Genomic DNA, 15,216 nt, shown 5'->3' with positions numbered 1-15,216 from the left:
ACAAAAAACAAAAAAAATTTTTGAAAATTTGACAACGTATCATTGAGAGGTAACGTCAGCAGATGCCCACGTAACTATTTTCAGCGTTCTACCTCCACCAGAACAGAGATATTGACAAAAAACGATAAAAAAATTTTTCAAAATCTTGCTACGTATCATTGTGCGGTGACGTCAGCAGATGCCCACGTAACAATTTTCAGCGTTCTACCTTTACCAGAAGCAGAGATATTGACAAAAAACGATAAAAAAATTTTTCAAAATCTGGCAACGTATCATTGTGCGGTGACGTCAGCAGATGCCCACGTGACAATTTTCAGCGTTCTACCTTCACCAGAAGCAAAGATATTGACAAAAACAATAAAAATTTTTTAAATCTGGCAACGTATCATTGTGCGGTGACGTCAGCAGATGCTTACGTGACAATTTTTAGCGTTCTACTTTCACCAGAAGCAGAAATATTGACAAAAAACAAAAAAGATTTTTTGAAAATCTGGCAAAGAATCATCGTGCGGTGACGTCAGCAGATGCCCACGTAACAACTTTTAGCGTTCTATCTCCACCAGAAGCAGAGATATTGACAAAAAACGAAAAAAAATTTTTTGAAAATCTGGCAACGTATCATTGTGCGGTGACGTCAGCAGATGCCCACGTAACTATTTTCAGCGTTCTACTTTTACCAGAAAAAAATTATTGACAAAAAACGAAAAAAAAATTTTTGAAAATCTGGCAACGAATTTTCGTGCGGTGACGTCAGCAGATGCCCACGTGACTATTTTCAGCGTTCTACCTTCACCAGAGGCAATGATTTTGACAAAAAACAAAAAAAAGGATTTTTGAAAATTTGGCAAAGTATCATTGTGCGGTGACGTCAGCTAATGCCCACGTGACTATTTTCAGCGTTCTACCTTCACCAGAAACAGAGATATTGACAAAAAACAAAAAATAAATTTTTGAAAATTTGACAACGTATCATTGTGCGGTAACGACAGCAGATGCCCACGAAACTATTTTCAGCGTTCTACCTCCACCAAAACAGAGATATTGACAAAAACGATAAAAAATTTTTCAAAATCTGGCAACGTATCATTGTGCGGTGACGTCAGCAGATGCCCACGTGACTATTTTCAGCGTTCTACCTTTACCAGAAGCAGAGATATTGACAAAAAACGAAAAAAAATTTTTCAAAATCTGGCAACGTATTATTGTGCGGTGACGTCAGCAAATGCCCACGTGACCATTTTCAGCGTTCTACCTTCACCAGAAGCAAAGATATTGACAAAAAACAATAAAAAAATTTTTTAAAATCTGGCAACGTATCATTGTGCGGTGACGTCAGCAGATGTTTACGTGACAATTTTTAGCGTTCTACTTTCACCAGAAGCAGAAATATTGACAAAAAACAAAAAAAGATTTTTTGAAAATCTGGCGAAGAATCATCGTGCGGTGACGTCAGCAGATGCCCACGTAACAATTTTCAGCGTTTTACCTCCACCAGAAACAGAGATATTGACAAAAAACGATAAAAAAATTTTTCAAAATCTGGCAACGTATCATTGTGCGGTGACGTCAGCAGATGCCCACGTGATTATTTTCAGCGTTTTATTTTCACCAGAAGCAGAGATATTGACAAAAAACGAAAAAAAAATTTTTGAAAATCTGGCAAAGAATCATCGTGCGGTGACGTCAGCAGATGCCCACGTAACATTTTCAGCGTTCTACTTTTACCAGAAGCAGAAATATTGACAAAAAACGATAAAAAAAATTTTCAAAATCTGGCAACGTATCATTGTGCGGTGACGTCAGCAGATGCCCACGTGACTATTTTCAGCGTTCAATTTTCGCCAAAAACAAAGATATTGACAAAAAACGAAAAAAATTTTTGAAAATTTTGCAACGAATCTTCGTTCGGTGACGTCAGCAATTGCCCACGTAACTATTTTCAGCGTTCTATCTCTACCAGAAACAGAAATATTTACGAAAAACGATAAAAAAATTTTTCAAAATCTGGCAACGTATCGTTGTGCGGTGACGTCAGCAGATGCCCACGTGACTATTTTCAGCGTTCTACTATCACCAGATGCAAAAATATTGACAAAAAACAAAAAAAAATTTTTGAAAATCTGGCAACGAATCTTCGTGCGATGACGTCAGCAGATGCCCACGTGACTATTTTCAGCGTTTTACCTTCACCAGAAGCAAAGATATTGACAAAAAACAAAAAAAAATTTTTTGAAAATCTGGCAACGTATCATTGTGCGGTGACGTCAGCAGATGCCCACGTAACAATTTTCAGCGTTCTACCTCCACCAGAAACAGAGATATTGACAAAAAACGATAAAAAAATTTTTGAAAATCTGGCAACGTATTATTGTGCGGTGACGTCAGCAGATGCCCACGTGATTATTTTTAGCGTTCTACTTTCACCAGAAACAAAAATATTGACAAAAACAAAAAAAATTTTTGAAAATCTGGCAACGTATCATTGTGCGGTGACGTCAGCAGATGCCCACGTAACAATTTTCAGCGTTCTACCTTCACCAGAAACAGAGATATTGACAAAAAACAAAAAAATTTTTGAAAATCTGGCAACGTATCATTGTGCGGTGACGTCAGCAGATGCCACGTAACAATTTTCAGCGTTCTACTTCCACCAGAAGCAGAGATATTGACAAAAACGATAAAAAAATTTTTGAAAATCTTGCAACGTATCATTGTGCGGTGACGTCAGCAGATGCCCACGTAACTATTTTCAGCGTTCTACCTCCACCAGAAGCAGAGATATTGACAAAAAACGAAAAAAATTTTTGAAAATCTGGCAACGTATTTGTGCGGTGACGTCAGCAGATGCCCACGTGACCATTTTCAGCGTTCTACCTCACCAGAAGCAGAGATATTGACAAAAAACAAAAAAAAATTTTTCAAAATTTGGCAACGTATCATTGTGCGGTGACGTCAGCAGATGTTCACGTGACAACTTTTAGCGTTCTACCTTCACCAGAAGCAAAGATATTGACAAAAAACAAAAAAAAATTTTTTGAAAATCTGGCGAAGAATCATCGTGCGGTAACGTCAGCAGAGCCCACGTAACATTTTTCAGCGTTCTACTTTTACCAGAAGCAAAAATATTGACAAAAAACGATAAAAAAATTTTTCAAAATTTGGCAACGTATCATTTGCGGTGACTTCAGCAGATGCTCACGTGACAATTCTCAGCCTTTTATTTTCACCAGAAACAAAGATATTGACAAAAAACGATAAAAAAAATTTTTGAAAATTTGGCAACGAATTTTTGTGCGGTGACGTCAGCAGATGCCCACGTAACCATTTTCAGCGTTCTATCTCCACCAGAAGCAGAGATATTGACAAAAACGATAAAAAATTTTTCAAAATCTGGCAACGTATCATTGTGCGGTGACGTCAGCAGATGCCCACGTGACAATTTTCAGCGTTCTACCTTCACCAGAAGCAGAAATATTGACAAAAACAATAAAAAATTTTTGAAAATCTGGCAACGTATCATTGTGCGGTGACGTCAGCAAATGCCCACGTGACTATTTTCAGCGTTCTATTTTCACCAGAAGCAAAGATATTGACAAAAAACGATAAAAAATTTTTCAAAATCTGGCATCGTATCATTGTGCGGTGACGTCAGCAAATGCCCACGTGACTATTTTCAGCGTTCTACCTTCACCAGAAACAAAGATATTGACAAAAAACAAAAAAAAATTTTTTGAAAATTTGTCAATGTATCATTGTGCGGTGATGTCAGCAGATGCCAACGTAACAATTTTCAGCGTTCTACTTCTACCAGAAGCAAAGATATTGACAAAAAACAAAAAAAAATTTTTGAAAATCTGGCAAAGAATTATCGTGCGGTGACGTCAGCAGATGCCCACGTAACAACTTTCAGCGTTTTACCTCCACCAGAAGCAGAGATATTGACAAAAAACAAAAAAAAAATTTTTGAAAATCTGGCAACGTATCATTGTGCGGTGACGTCAGCTGATGCTCACTTGACTATTTTCAGCGTTTTATCTTCACCAGAAGCAAAGATATTGACAAAAAACGAAAAAAAAATTTTTGAAAATTTGGCAACGAATCATCGTGCGGTGACGTCAGCAGATGCCCACGTAACAATTTTCAGCGTTCTACTTCCACCAGAAGCAGAGATATTGACAAAAAACGAAAAAAAAATTTTTGAAAATCTGGCAACGAATTTTCGTGCGGTGACGTCAGCAGATGCCCACGTGACTATTTTCAGCGTTCTACCTTCACCAGAAGCAAAGATATTGACAAAAAACAAAAAAAAAAATTTTTGAAAATTTGCAAAGTATCATTGTGCAGTGACGTCAGCTAATGCCCACGTGACTATTTTCAGCGTTCTACCTTCACCAGAAACAGAGATATTGACAAAAAACGATAAAAAAATTTTCAAAATTGGCAACGTATCGTGCGGTGACGTCAGCAGATGCCCACGTGACTATTTTCAGCGTTCTACTTTCACCAGAAGCAAAAATATTGACAAAAACAAAAAAAAATTTTGAAAATCTGGCAACAAATCTTCGTGCGGTGACGTCAGCAGATGCCCACGTAACTATTTTCAGCGTTCTACTTTCACCAGAAGCAAAAATATTGACAAAAAACGAAAAAAAATTTTTGAAAATCTGGCAACGTATTATCGTGCGGTGACGTCAGCAGATGCCCACGTAACAATTTTCAGCGTTCTATCTCCACCAGAAGCAGAGATATTGACAAAAAACGATAAAAAAATTTTTGAAAATCTGGCAACGTATCATTGTGCGGTGACGTCAGCAGATGCCCACGTGACTATTTTCAGCGTTTACTTTCACCAGAACAAAAATATTGACAAAAACAAAAAAATTTTTTGAAAATCTGGCAACGAATCTTCGTGCGGTGACGTCAGCAGATGCCCACGTGACTATTTTCAGCGTTCTACCTTCACCAGAAGCAAGATATTGACAAAAAACAAAAAAATTTTTGAAAATCTGGCAACGAATTTTCGTGCGGTGACGTCAGCAGATGCCCACGTGACTATTTTCAGCGTTCTACCTTCACCAGAAACAAAAATATTGACAAAAAACAAAAAAAAATTTTGAAAATTTGGCAACGAATCTTGTGCGGTGACGTCAGCAGATGCCCACGTAACTATTTTCAGCGTTCTACCTCTACCAGAAGCAGAGATATTGACAAAAAACAATAAAAAATTTTTCAAAATCTGGCAACGTATCATTGTGCGGTGACGTCAGCAGATGCTCACGTGACTATTTTCAGCGTTTACTTTCACCAGAAGCAGAGATATTGACAAAAAACAAAAAATTTTTGAAAATCTGGCAAAATCATCGTGCGGTGACGTCAGCAGATGCCCACGTAACATTTTCAGCGTTCTACTTTTACCAGAAGCAAAAATATTGACAAAAAACGAAAAAAATTTTCAAAATTTGGCAACGTATCGTTGTGCGGTGACGTCAGCAGATGCCCACGTGACTATTTTCAGCGTTCTACCTTCACCAGAAGCAGAGATATTGACAAAAAACGATAAAAAAATTTTTCATAATCTGGCAACGTATCATTGTGCGGTGACGTCAGCAGATGCCCACGTGACTATTTTCAGCGTTCAACCTTCACCAGAAACAAAGATACTGACAAAAAACGAAAAAAAAATTTTTGAAAATTTTGCAACGAATCTTCGTGCGGTGACGTCAGCAGATGCCCACGTAACTATTTTCAGCGTTCTATCTCTACCAGAAACAGAAATATTTACGAAAAACGATAAAAAAATTTTTCAAAATCTGGCAACGTATCATTGTGCGGTGACGTCAGCAGATGCCCACGTAACAATTTTCAGCGTTCTACTTTCACCAGAAGCAAAGATATTGACAAAAACAAAAAAAAATTTTGAAAATCTGGCAAGAAATTATCGTGCGGTGACGTCAGCAGATGCCCACGTAACAATTTTCAGCGTTCTACCTCCACCAGAAGCAGAGATATTGACAAAAAACAAAAAAAAATTTTTTGAAAATTTGGCAACAAATCTTTGTGCGGTGACGTCAGCAGATGCCCACGTGATTATTTTCAGCTTTCTACTTTCACCAGAAGCAGAGATATTGACAAAAAACGAAAAAAAATTCTTGAAAATTTGGCAACGTATCATTGTGCGGTGACGTCAGCAGATGCCCGTAACATTTTCAGCGTTCTACTTTCACCAGAAGCAAAAATATTGACAAAAAACGATAAAAAAATTTTCAAAATTGGCAACGTATCATTGTGCGGTGACGTCAGCAGATGCCCACGTGACTATTTTCAGCGTTCTACTATCACCAGAAGCAAAGATATTGACAAAAAACAAAAAAATTTTTCAAAATTTGACAACGTATCTTCGTGCGGTGACGTCAGCAAATGCCCACGTGACCATTTTCAGCGTTCTACTTTCACCAGAAGCAGAAATATTGACAAAAAACGAAAAAAAAATTTTTCAAAATCTGGCAATGAATTATCGTGCGGTGACGTCAGCAGATGCCCACGTAACAATTTTCAGCGTTCTACCTCCACCAGAAGCAGAAATATTGACAAAAAACGAAAAAAAATTTTTTGAAAATCTGGCAACGTATCATTGTGCGGTGACGTCAGCAGATGCCCACGTGACTATTTTCAGCGTTCTACTTTCACCAGAAACAAAGATATTGACAAAAAACAAAAAAAAAATTTTGAAAATCTGGCAACAAATCTTCGTGCGATGACGTTAGCAGATGCCCACGTGATTATTTTCAGCGTTCAACCTTCACCAGAACCAAAGATATTGACAAAAAACAAAAAAAAAATTTTTGAAAATCTGGCAACAAATCTTCGTGCGATGACGTTAGCAGATGCCCACGTGATTATTTTCAGCGTTCTACTATCACCAGATGCAAAAATATTGACAAAAAACAAAAAAAAAATTTTTGGAAATCTGGCAACGTATCGTTGTGCGGTGACGTCAGCAGATGCCCACGTGACTATTTTCAGCGTTCAACCTTCACCAGAACCAAAGATATTGACAAAAAACAAAAAAAATTTTGAAAATTGGCATAGATCATCGTGCGGTGACGTCAGCAAATGCCCACGTAACAATTTTCAGCGTTCTACCTCCACCAGAAACAGAATATTGACAGAAAACGATAAAAAATTTTTCAAAATCTGGCAACGTATTATTGTGCGGTGACGTCAGCAGATGCCCACGTGACCATTTTCAGCGTTCTACCTTCACCAGAAACAGAAATATTGACAAAAAACAATAAAAAATTTTTCAAAATCTGGCTCGTATCATTGTGCGGTGACGTCAGCAGATGCCCACGTGACTATTTTTAGCGTTCTACTTTCACCAGAAGCAGAGATATTGACAAAAAACGATAAAGAAATTTTTCAAAATCTGGCAACGTATCATTGTGCGGTGACGTCAGCAGATGTTCACGTAACTATTTTCGACGTTCTACCTTCACCAGAAACAAAGATATTGACAAAAACAAAAAAAATTTTCAAAATTTGGCAACGTATCATTGTGCGGTGACGTCAGCAGATGCCCACGTAACCATTTTTAACGTTCTACTTTTACCAGAAGCAAAGATATTGACAAAAAACGAAAATAGAACTTTTGAAAATCTGGCAAAAAATTATCGTGCGGTGACGTCAGCAGATGCCCACGTAACAACTTTCAGCGTTTTACCTCCACCAGAAACAGAGATATTGACAAAAAACAAAAAAAAAATTTTTGAAAATCTGGCAACGTATCATTGTGCGGTGACGTCAGCTGATGCTCATGTGACTATTTTCAGCGTTTATCTTCACCAAAGCAAAGATATTGACAAAAAACAAAAATGAATTTTTGAAAATTTGGCAAAAACTCATCGTGCGGTGACGTTAGCAGATGCCCACGTAACAATTTTCAGCGTTCTACCTCTACCAGAAGCAGAGATATTGACAGAAAACAAAAACAAATTTTTGAAAATCTGGCAACGAATTTTTGTGCGGTGACGTCAGCAAATGCCCACGTGACTATTTTCAGCGTTCAACCTTCACCAGAAACAAAAATATTGACAAAAAACGAAAAAATTTTTGAAAATTTTGCAACGAATCTTTGTTCGGTGACGTCAGCAGATGCCCACGTAACTATTTTCAGCGTTCTACCTCCACCAGAAGCAGAGATATTGACAAAAAACAATAAAAAAATTTTTCAAAATCTGGCAACGTATCATTGTGCGGTGACGTCAGCAGATGCTCACGTGATTATTTTCAGCGTTCTACTTTCACCAGAAGCAGAGATATTGAAAAAAAACAAAAAAAAGATTTTTGAAAATCTGGCAAAAAATCATCGTGCGGTGACGTCAGCAGAGCCCACGTAACAATTTTCAGCGTTCTACTTTACCAGAAGCAAAAATATTGACAAAAACGATAAAAAAATTTTCAAAATTTGGCAACGTATCGTTGTGCGGTGACGTCAGCAGATGCCCACGTGACTATTTTCAGCGTTCTACTATCACCAGATGCAAAAATATTGACAAAAAACAAAAAAAAAATTTTCGGAAATCTGACAACAAATCTTCGTGCGGTGACGTCAGCAGATGCCCACGTAACCATTTTTAACGTTCTACTTTTACCAGAAGCAAAAATATTGACAAAAAACGAAAAAAACTTTTGAAAATCTGGCAAATTATCGTGCGGTGACGTCAGCAGATGCCCACGTAACCATTTTCAGCGTTCTATCTCCACCAGAAGCAGAGATATTGACAAAAAACGAAAAAAAAATTTTTGAAAATCTGGCAACGTATCATTGTGCGGTGACGTCAGCAAATGCTTACGTGACTATTTTCAGCGTTTTACTTTCACCAGAAACAAAAATATTGACAAAAGACTAAAAAAAAATTTTTGAAAATTTGGCAACGTATCATTGTGCGGTGACGTCAGCAGATGCCCACGTAACAATTTTCAGCGTTCTACCTCCACCAGAAACAGAGATATTGACAAAAACAAAAAAATTTTTGAAAATCTGACAACGTATCATTGCGGTGACGTCAGCAGATGCTCACGTAACAATTTTCAGCGTTCTACCTCCACCAGAAACAGAGATATTGACAAAAAACGAAAAAAAATTTTGAAAATCTGGCAACGTATCATTGTGCGGTGACGTCAGCAGATGCCCACGTAACTATTTTCAGCGTTCTACCTCCACCAGAAGCAGAGATATTGACAAAAAACGATTAAAAAATTTTTCAAAATCTGGCAACGTATCATTGTGCGGTGACGTCAGCAGATGCCCACGTGACTATTTTCAGCGTTCTATCCTCCAGGAGCAGAGATATTGACAAAAAACAATAAAAAAATTTTTCAAAATTTGGCAACGTATCATTGTGCGGTGACGTCAGCAGATGCCCACGTGACCATTTTCAGCGTTCTACCTTCACCAGAAGCAAAGATATTGACAAAAACGATAAAAAATTTTTAAAATCTGGCAACGCAATATCATTGTGCGGTGACGTCAGCAGATGCCCACGTGATTATTTTCAGCGTTTTATTTTCATCAGAAGCAGAGATATTGACAAAAAACAAAAAAAAATTTTTGAAAATCTGGCAAAGAATCATCGTGCGGTGACGTCAGCAGATGCCCACGTAACAATTTTCAGCGTTCTACCTCCACCAGAAGCAGAGATATTGACAAAAAACGATAAAAAAATTTTTCAAAATCTGGCAACGTATCATTGTGCGGTGACGTCAGCAGATGCCTACGTGACTATTTTCAGCGTTCTACCTTCACCAGATGCAGAGATATTGACAAAAAACGAAAAAAATAATTTTGAAAATCTGGCAACGAATCGTGCGGTGACGTCAGCAGATGCCCACGTAACATTTTCAGCGTTCTACTTTCACCAGAAGCAAAATATTGACAAAAAACAATAAAGAAATTTTTCAAAATTTGGCAACGTTTCATTGTGCGGTGACGTCAGCAGATGCCAACGTGATTAATTTCAGCGTTCTACTTTCACCAGAAACAAAGATATTGACAAAAAACGAAAGAAAAATTTTTGAAAATTTGGCAACGAATCTTCGTGCGGTGACGTCAGCAGATGCCCACGTAACTATTTTCAGCGTTCTATCTCTACCAGAAACAGAAATATTGACAAAAACGATAAAATTTTTTCAAAATCTGGCAACGTATCATTGTGCGGTGACGTCAGCAGATGCCCACGTGACTATTTTCAGCGTTCTATCACCAGAAGCAAAATATTGACAAAAAACAAAAAAAAATTTTTCAAAATCTGGCAACGTATTATTGTGCGGTGACGTCAGCAGATGCCCACGTGACCATTTTCAGCGTTCTACCTTCACCAGAAGCAAAGATATTGACAAAAAACAAAAATCAAATTTTTGAAGTTTTAACAACGCATCATTGTGCGGTGACGTCAGCAGATGCCCACGTGATCATTTTCAGCGTTCTACTTTTACCAAAAGCAGAAATATTGACAAAAAACGAAAAAAAAATTTTTGAAAATCTGGCAAAAAATTATCGTGCGGTGACGTCAGCAAATGCCCACGTAACAATTTTCAGCGTTCTACCTCCACCAGAAGCAGAGATATTGACAAAAAACAAAAAAAAATTTTTTGAAAATCTGGCAACGTATCATTGTGCGGTGACGTCAGCAGATGCTCACGTGACTATTTTCAGCGTTCTATCATCACCAAAGCAAAGATATTGACAAAAAACAAAAAGAATTTTGAAAATCTGGCAAAGACTCATCGTGCGGTGACGTCAGCAGATGCCCACGTAACAATTTTCAGCGTTCTACCTCCACCAAAAGCAGAGATATTGACAGAAAACAAAAAAAAATTTTTGAAAATCTGGCAACGAATCTTCGTGCGGTGACGTCAACAAATGCCCACGTGACTATTTTCAGCGTTCAACCTTCACCAGAAACAAAAATACTGACAAAAAACGAAAAAAAAATTTTTGAAATTTTGCAACGAATCTTTGTGCGGTGACGTCAGCAGATGCCCACGTAACTATTTTCAGCGTTCTACCTCTACCAGAAGCAGAGATATTGACAAAAAACAATAAAGAAATTTTTCAAAATCTGGCAACGTTTCATTGTGCGGTGACGTCAGCAGATGCCCACATTATTTTCAGCGTTCTACTTTCACCAGAAGCAGAATATTGACAAAAAACGAAAAAAAATTTTTGAAAATCTGCAAAAAATCATCGTGCGGTGACGTCAGCAGATGCCCACGTAACATTTTCAGCGTTCTACTTTTACCAGAAGCAAAAATATTGACAAAAAACGAAAAAAATTTTCAAAATTGGCAACGTATCGTTGTGCGGTGACGTCAGCAGATGCCCACGTGACTATTTTCAGCGTTCTACTATCACCAGAAGCAAAGATATTGACAAAAAACAAAAAAATTTTCGGAAATCTGACAACGTATCTTCGTGCGGTGACGTCAGCAGATGCCCACGTGACCATTTTCAGCGTTCTACTTTTACCAGAAGCAAAATATTGACAAAAAACGAAAAAGAATTTTTGAAAATCTGGCAAAGTATCGTGCGGTGACGTCAGCAGATGCCCACGTAACAATTTTCAGCGTTCTACCTCCACCAGAAGCAGAGATATTGACAAAAAACAAAAAAAAAAAAGTTTTTGAAAATCTGGCAATTTATCATTGTGCGGTAGCGTCAGCTAATGCCCACGTGACTATTTTCAGCGTTCTACCTTCACCAGAAACAAAAATATTGACAAAAAACGAAAAAAAAATTTTTGAAAATCTGGCAACAAATCTTCGTGCGGTGACGTCAGCAGATGCCCACGTGACTATTTTCAGCGTTCTACCTTCACCAGAGGCAGAGATATTGACAAAAAACAAAAAAATTTTGAAAATTTGGCAACGTATCATTGTGCGGTGACGTCAGCAGATGCCCACGTGACTATTTTCAGCGTTCTACTTTCACCAGAAGCAGAGATATTGACAAAAAACAAAAAAAATTTTTGAAAATTTTGCAACGAATCTTCGTGCGGTGACGTCAGCAGAATGCCCACGTAACTATTTTCAGCGTTCTACCTTACCAGAAGCAGAAATATTGACAAAAAACGATAAAAAATTTTCAAAATCTGGCAACGTATCGTTGTGCGGTGACGTCAGCAGATGCCCACGTGACTATTTTCAGCGTTCTACTATCACCAGATGCAAAGATATTGACAAAAAACAAAAAAAAATTTTCGGAAATCTGGCAACAAATCTTCGTGCGGTGACGTCAGCAGATGCCCACGTAACCATTTTCAGCGTTCTACTTTCACCAGAACAAAAATATTGACAAAAAACGAAAAAACTTTTGAAAATCTGGCAAATTATCGTGCGGTGACGTCAGCAGATGCCCACGTAACAATTTTCAGCGTTCTATCTCCACCAGAAGCAGAGATATTGACAAAAAACAAAAAAAATTTTTAAAATCTGGCAACGTATCATTGTGCGGTGACGTCAGCAATGCCACGTGTTTCAGCGTTCTTCATGACCATTCAGCGTTTTACCTTCAACCAGAAGCAAAGATTGACAAAAACAATTTTTAGCGTTCTACTTTCACCAGAAGCAGAAATATTGACAAAAAACAAAAAAAAATTTTTGAAAATCTGGCAACGTATCATTGTGCGGTGACGTCAGCAGATGCCCACGTAACAATTTTCAGCGTTTTACCTCCACCAAAAACAGAGATATTGACAGAAAACGATAAAAAAATTTTTCAAAATCTGACTACGTATCATTGTGCGGTGACGTCAGCAGATGCCCACGTGATTATTTTCAGCGTTTTATTTTCACCAGAAGCAGAGATATTGACAAAAAACGAAAAAAGATTTTTTTGAAAATCTGGCATCATCGTGCGGTGACGTCAGAAACCCACGTAACATTTTCAGCGTTCTACTTTTACCAGAAGCAGAAATATTGACAAAAAACGATAAAAAAATTTTTCAAAATTTGGCAACGTATCATTGTGCGGTGACGTCAGCAGATGCCCGTGACTATTTTCAGCGTTCTACTTTCACCAGAAACAAAGATATTGACAAAAAACGAAAAAAATTTTTGAAAATTTGGCAACGAATCTTCGTGCGGTGACGTCAGCAGATTGCCCGTGACTATTTTCAGCGTTCTACTTTCACCAGAAGCAGAAATATTGACAAAAAACGAAAAAAATTTTGAAAATCTGGCAACGTATCGTTGTGCGGTGACGTCAGCAGATGCCCACGTGACTATTTTCAGCGTTCTACTCACCAGAAGCAAAGATATTGACAAAAAACAAAAAAAAATTTTTGGAAATCTGGCAACGAATCTTCGTGCGGTGACGTCAGCAGATGCCCGTGACTATTTTCAGCGTTCAACCTTCACCAGAAGCAAAGATATTGACAAAACAAAAAAAATTTTGGAAAATCTGGCAAGATTCATCGTGCGGTGACGTCAGCAAATGCCCACGTAACAATTTTTAGCGTTCTACCTCCACCAAAAACAGAGATATTGACAGAAAACGATAAAAAAATTTTTCAAAATCTGGCAACGTATCATTGTGCGGTGACGTCAGCAGATGCTTACGTGACTATTTTCAGCGTTCTACCTTCATCAGAAGCAGAAATATTGACAGAAAACAATAATTTTTAAAATCTGGACTCGTATCATTGTGCGGTGACGTCAGTTGATGCCTACGTGACTATTTTAGCGTTCTACCTTCACCAGAAGCAGAGATATTGACAAAGAACGATAAAAAAAATTTTTCAAAATCTGGCAACGTATCATTGTGCGGTGACGTCAGCAGATGTTCACGTAACTATTTTCGACGTTCTACCTTCACCAGAAACAAAGATATTGACAAAGAACAAAAAAATTTTTGAAATTTGGCAACGTATCATTGTGCGGTGACGTCAGCAGATGCCCACGTAACCATTTTTAACGTTCTACTTTTACCAGAAGCAAAGATATTGACAAAAAACGAAAAAAGAACTGAAAATCTGGCAAAAATTATCGTGCGGTGACGTCAGCAGATGCCCACGTAACAATTTTCAGCGTTTACCTCCACCAGAAACAGAGATATTGACAAAAAACAAAAAAAAAATTTTTGAAAATCTGGCAACGTATCATTGTGCGGTGACGTCAGCTGATGCTCACTTGACTATTTTCAGCATTTTATCTTCACCAAAAGCAAAGATATTGACAAAAAACAAAAATGAATTTTTGAAAATTTGGCAAAGACTCATCGTGCGGTGACGTTAGCAGATGCCCACGTAACAATTTTCAGCGTTCTACCTCTACCAGAAGCAGAGATATTGACAGAAAACAAAAAAATTTTTTGAAAATCTGGCAACGAATTTTCGTGCGGTGACGTCAACAAATGCCCACGTGACTATTTTCAGCGTTCAACCTTCACCAGAAACAAAATACTGACAAAAAACGAAAAAAATTTTTGAAAATTTTGCAACGAATCTTTGTTCGGTGACGTCAGCAGATGCCCACGTAACTATTTTCAGCGTTCTACCTCTACCAGAAGCAGAGATATTGACAAAAAACAATAAAGAAATTTTTCAAAATCTGGCAACGTTTCATTGTGCGGTGACGTCAGCAGATGCTCACGTGATTATTTTCAGCGTTTCTACTCACTAGAAGCAGAGATATTGACAAAAAACGAAAAAAGATTTTTGAAAATCTAGCAAAAATCATCGTGCGGTGACGTCAGCAGAGCCCACGTAACATTTTTCAGCGTTCTACTTTACCAGAAGCAAAAATAGTGACAAAAACGATAAAAAATTTTTCAAATTTGGCAACGTATCGTTGTGCGGTGACGTCAGCAGATGCCCACGTGACTATTTTCAGCGTTCTACTATCACCAGATGCAAAAATATTGACAAAAAACAAAAAAAATTTTCGAAAATCTGGCAACAAATCTTCGTGCGGTGACGTCAGCAGATGCCCACGTAACCATTTTAACGTTCTACTTTCACCAGAAGCAAAAATATTGACAAAAAACAAAAAAAATTTTTGAAAATCTGGCAAAGAATTATCGTGCGGTGACGTCAGCAGATGCCCACGTAACAACTTTAGCGTTCTATCTTCACCAGAAGCAGAAATATTGACAAAAAACGAAAAAAATTTTTGAAAATCTGGCAACGTATCATTGTGCGGTGACGTCAGCAAATGCCC

Source organism: Cardiocondyla obscurior, unplaced genomic scaffold (assembly GCF_019399895.1).
Source record: "Cardiocondyla obscurior isolate alpha-2009 unplaced genomic scaffold, Cobs3.1 scaffold45_0_294702, whole genome shotgun sequence".
Taxonomy (NCBI): Eukaryota; Metazoa; Arthropoda; class Insecta; order Hymenoptera; family Formicidae; genus Cardiocondyla; species Cardiocondyla obscurior.
The sequence above is the reverse complement of the archived record's forward strand: the minus strand, read 5'-3'. Positions refer to the sequence as shown.